The sequence below is a fragment of the Triticum dicoccoides genome, chromosome 7B (assembly GCF_002162155.2).
Source record: "Triticum dicoccoides isolate Atlit2015 ecotype Zavitan chromosome 7B, WEW_v2.0, whole genome shotgun sequence".
NCBI classification, from domain to species: Eukaryota; Viridiplantae; Streptophyta; class Magnoliopsida; order Poales; family Poaceae; genus Triticum; species Triticum dicoccoides.
In genome coordinates, this window is record NC_041393.1 from 77,036,034 (window position 1) to 77,042,141 (window position 6,108).

The window sequence follows — 6,108 nt, forward strand, 5'->3', positions numbered from 1 at the left end:
GCGGTGGCGAGGGGAGAGAGAGCACGAGGGAAGAAGCATTGAGCGGGCGTGTTCGCCGCCGCCCGAGTCATGCCGGGGAGGACGACGCGGGGGCTGGGCCAGATGGGATCGGGCCCGGCTAGCCAACAGGTTATAAAAGTCCCTCAAACAGTGGCATTGGATTTAATTACTATCTTGTTTAAGAAGGTTGGCGCCCGTCCTGTTTTAAGGGGGAGGGGATCCCACCCAGGCGGAAAGCACATCTGAATTTCTCTAGCTCATGATTGACCCAAAATTAGCTCGGTAGTCTGCAGATCCATCGAGGAAGGGTTGATGAAAATAGGCACGTCATCAGAGTACAGAGAAACAAGACGCTAATTGGTAGCAACCCCGGCCCGCAAGATGGATCACCACAACAAAGGTCTTGAAGGAAAGCTCGTGTTGGGTCGATGGAAAGGATGAAAAGCATAGGGACGAACTCTCTTAAATTTCCAAATACATCCCAATCGTAATCTCTTGGCGTGCACCACCACTCATTCACCATCATGTTTCACTTGCATTATAGTAAGTTGATTTGCTGCTAGGTCTATTACAATACCGGAATCGACCCCTATGCCGACGGCCCGTCGGCATAGCCCTGATTCCCATCGAGACAGACCTATGCCGACGGCCCCCATCGGCATAGGGCCGCTGGCCCCCGTCGGCATAGGGCCGTCGGCAACATATCCGTCGGCGTAGCCTGGCCCCCCGTCGGCATAGATCCTATCCCGATGGTGTACGTACATCTATGCTGACGAGGGCGGCCGTCGGCAATGTCTCCGCCATTAAGCGCCGCCTTCAAGTGCTGGCCAACCAGGAGTAGCCACGTGGCATACGTATGCGGATGGCTAGGCCGTCGGCATATGTATGCCACGTGGCGCCCACTGGTCGCTCCTCGGGCGCAGCTATGCGGCCGTCGGCATACTTTTGTAACTACGCCGACGACCTAGCCGTCGGCATACGTATGCCACATGGCGCCCACTGGTAGCTCGTGCTAGCCCTATGCCAACGGCCTAGCCGTTGGCATAGTTTGTGTTTGATTTTTTTTCTTTTTTCTGTTTGTTTTCAATTCAAATATACAACATATATGAGCAGATATATATGATTCCCATAGACATACAGAACACATCTAAGTATTATTCGGCACCGTCACAACAATATATGCGTCATCACAAAGCATATGCATCATCACAATCAACAAAATAGCATATAAAGAAGCACACAAGTCATCTAAAGGACCATAAAAGACCACAAGTTTATCATCATCACCACACCCAAGTAACCCAAAAGGCTTAAGCGCCAGGACGTCGAGCACCGCGGAGGTCGGCACCGCCAAGTCCGCCGAAGCCCAGGTCATCACTGCTAGCGGCAGCGCTACCGCCAAGACCGCCTCCACCTCCGCCTCCGCCTCCGTGGATCGGAGTGGTCAGGCTGCATGACTCCGGAGTGCTACGAAGACCACCACCAACGGTTGATCCACCGGTTCCCTGGATGTTGAAAAGACATGTTAACGGGATATATGATTGTGTTGAAAGGCATGATATGCTTTGGGTGAATGGATTGGGGATGAACTAACTGGCGAGGGTCCAGCGTTCTGTGTCAGAAACTCCTCAAAGGTAAGCAGCCTTGGTTGTGGTGTAGGAGATGCTGCTCGTTGCAATTGAGGAACCTAGCCGGCCGCCATTTCCTCAAGAGCGTGCTACATCCTGCGATCCCTCTCCTGATGGTATGCATGAAGGCTCTTGTGCCACGCCATGGTCTCCTGGCGTGTGTACTCCATGTAGGCCTATGGTATGACATGATGGGACTCATAAAACTACTAAATGCGGAAAATAAAGTGAGCAATGAAGATAAGAGGGAAAATACTTACAGATTGCCGCTCCTGAAAGAGGGACTGTGATTGTGCACTGGCCATGGGCGTGCTCGTGCACTGGCTCAGGCTCGGCTCGATCCGACGGAGCTGTGTGTAGGAGATAGTAGGAGTGATCACAGCATCGAGAACCGCCTCCCGACCGTGCTCCTTGGGCCCCATGCCCACCACAACCCTCTCGTCTAGATCCACCGCAATGGGGTCAGGTGTGTCAGGATGTAACTTCAGATACCCTTCGGAGTAGGCCTTCTTCCTCTGCGCGGTCTTCTTGTCGTAGTACTTGGGCTCGCCAGGCTTGGAGTCCTTCCGCGTATGGGCGATCTCCCACACCTCCATGTGTGAGAGCGGCCGCTTCAGTGTCTCCTCTTGCACCACCAAACAGAGGTTAGTCATACATAAGAAAGTGACGGTAAATACAAGAAGAAGAATGTTTAATGAGGTTAGTCATACATTAAGTGTCTTGTGGAGAAAGTGGTTTCGGTTTCCCTAAGCATGTACTCACTCCCTCCCTCAGTTAGCCTTGTTTTTGATGCTCATAGCCGCCCAGGCTCCATCCGTATCACACCAAAGATCCACCAATGCCGCCCAGGACTCGTCTTTTCCGTAACACCAATTTGGACACATCTACATAATGAAAGCATAATGGCATGTCAACACGAAACGGTGAAATGTACCACAAACATCGAAATGCAAAATCTTTTATACTTACTGCCAAGAACTCGTGCCTCTCCAAGGTAATGCCCATCCTCCGCGCTTCTTCCTTGGTCATCTTCAACCAAGAGCGCCGTGATAGTATGTCGAGATGGCCACATAGCGCACCTCGTACTGCATCTGGCGGGCCTTCTTCTTGCATTGGCGCAGCATGATCTGGTCGACTGTGGCCTTGTGCTCTAGAAGAACTCGATAGAATTTCTACAATCATGCGTGAAACAAGAATGGAAGAAGCCATGAGCTAAATCATTCATGAAACTAGAATGGACTTGTGCTTCTGAAGAGAACTCACCCAGAAAGTAGTGATCACGGCCTTGGCATGGGTCTCATGGTCCGCGTGGAGGGTCGCTTCCTAGTGGTCCCAGCTCGTGGCCAAAACCCGACGGTCCGGGTGCCTGACTGGATCCGGACAGTAGAGCCCCGGGCAATGTAACTTCAGCAAGAAGGTGATGAGGCCGTTGGGAATACGGGCCCCTTTAGGATATATCCAGTTGCTACAAAAGAATGAAATATTAGCATGTGACAAGCAAAATAAATAACTACCAGAATGAGCATGGGACAAGCAAAATAATGAAATTATTATAAAGTGGCACTTACTCTTTCCCCGTGGGTTCAATGAGCCACTTCTGCTCCTCAGTAGCAGGAATCTGCTTTGGTAGCTTTGCGTTACCACACAGCCATCCCTTGTTGCCAACCCCCTCCCCGCTACCACCATCATCCCCGCCACCACCCTCCTCCTCGCCTGCCTCCCCCTCCTCCTCCTCCTCCTCGTCCCCCTCCCCAACCGGATCCTCCACCTCCTCCTCGGCCCCATCTCGAACCTCCTCCTCCTCCTCCTCGTCCTCGTCCTCCTCCTCGTCAGAGGGTACCTCACTAGAGGAGGATACCTCACTAGAGGAGGGCCTCGGAGACAACACCCCTAAGTCGGTGAGGGTGCGCTATTTTTGGCTGAGACCCCGTGTAGTGGCTCTCCTCCCACCACCTCGCCCTCTAGGGGCTCTCCGCCCGCCGCCTCCTCCTCTAGGGGAACCTCTCCCTCGACCTCCCTATGAGGAGTCATCGTCAAGTAGTCGTGGGGAAGATTACGTGCTCGACCACTATGACTTGGCAGGCCGACGACCTTGCGTATGAAACCCACGTTGTCGGCCTTCCCCTTGCCCATGTTCCATGAACCTGCATTGAAAAGAGAATAAGCAATTAGTAAATTAATGAAATGAAGGAAAAGGCAGAATAATAAGGAATAATAAACACATTAATAGAAATGCATAAAAGGCATATTCCTAAACTATAGAAAAAGACTTGAAACGTACATATGATAGAACCCATACGAATCATCACTGTCGTAACCTCTTTCTCGGTCGGTCTCATCATCACTATCAATCATATCATCTTCGTTGTCTGACGGAGCTGGAGTCTCTTCCTCGTCGTTGGCGTCTTCGTTTAACTTTTCTAGCATAAGTATGTCATTTTCATTGACAATGGTCTCACCATCATTCCATGCATCGTCATCGTTGGGATCCACATCATCATCACCCAATGGTCTAGCGTCATCGTTTCTAACCACATCATTATCATCAGGTTGCTCTTGATAGAACACTCCCTCGTATGTCATGGGGTTAATGTTGTAGTAATCGTCTTCATTCGGGTCCGGTAGCTTACCATGTGGCGACACCTTGAAGACAACTTCCCAACCCTTTAGGTACTCTTTCTGGCATCGGGTAAGGTAGATAATATACTTGTGTAGCTTGGGTAGCTGCAATGAAGAGATAGGCTCTGGCATAGACGGTTGATGGTTTAACTTCGACTAAACCAATGGAAGGCGTATGTTTTACCCCCTCCCGCGGATCGAACCATCGGCATTTGAACACAGGCAGCTTTAGGGTCTCGCGCTTCTTGCGGAATTTAATCTCGTATATATTTTGTACCCTTCTGTAGTAGTCTACTAAATTTTGACCGGGGGTGTACACTCTGGTATTTATAGTTTTGGGATCTGGCTGGCTGTTTTGGTGCTCCTCTGTATGGAAGCGATACCCATTCACATCATACTTTTTACATGTCATGATGGCAGGGTTAATACCCATGGAAACCCATCTTAGTTCATCATCTATAGATATGTTCGGATCTTTTCCCTACAACTATAATTGAAATTGCTGCGTGCATTAGTTCGGTTAACTAATAAATGTTGAACTAGGTATTTAATAGGGGAATGTGGAAAATTACTTTCTCCATGAACCAAGCAACAAAATTTTTACGTCCAGGGTTTCCATGACGGAGAAGAGTAAGTGCCTTCGCCTCAGTAGGAGGATTCATTCCCGTCCATTCCTCTTGAACGAAATCACTAAAAGAAGAAAAGCAGCGTTAGACCGGGGCTAAGTGAACATAGAACATGATGATGTGGAAGACATAAAGGAACGGTGTAGCAGTATTACCTTATCCACACTTTCTCAACTTCCTTGATGTCGTGCTAGATATAGAACATGAGGTCCTCCCACTCTTGTCGTGGCATGTTATAAGATTTCGAGGCCCCAGCCCTCCCACCTTGCATGTTGAATAGATGGAGCCTGGGTTGATACTTGGGCTCTTCTATATTGTATCGAGGCACCTTGTTATGCAGATGGGGAACATGGTCTGGATAGGATGATGTCCTGAGGTCTGACACCTCCTCTAGGATTACTGCCTCAACTATAGAAGCTTCAATCTTAGCTTTGTTTCCACATTTCTGTCAGAGATGCTTGTTCTGTCTCTCAGGCCCGTACTGCCAGTGATTCTGCACAGGCCCCCCCAACATTACCTCGTTCGCGAGGTGCAGAATGAGATGTGTCATCGGAGTAAAGAAGCCCGGCGGAAAGATCTTCTCTAGCTTGACCATCAACTCTGGTGCCTTCTTATGCAATTTTTCAATCACGTCTTTACTTACTTCTTTAGCACAGAGCGCGCGGAAGAAATGGCTTACCTCGGCAAGCACTCGCTAGACATGCTCGGGGACATAGCCTCGAACCATTACCGGCATTATGCGCTCAATCCATACATGGTAGTCATGACTCTTCAGGCCGGTCACTTTGCCAGTTGAAAGATTGACTCCCTTACTTATATTCGATGCATAACCATCGGTGAACTTCAAAATGTGTTTCAGACAAATAGGTACTTACTTTTATTTTTTTCAACTAACCTATCAACAACATTTTTATATCTTATAATCCATCTATCTAACTAATCTATCCATCTAAACCCTAAACTAACTAAACCCTAAACTAACTAACTAATCTATCCAGCGGCAGCAGCAGGAAGCAACAACCAGCGGTAGCAGCAGGAAGCAACAACCAGCGGCAGCAACAAGGACAACAAGCAGCAGCTGCAGCAGGAAAGCAATAGCACGGGCCTCACCGGCGAGGCAGAGGCAAGGCGAAGCAGGGTGGGGCGGCGACGGGGCGGAGAAGGGCGGCAACGGGCGGGGCAGTGGCGTCGAGGATGGGGCGGCCGAGGATGGGGACAGGACGGGCCGGCCCGGC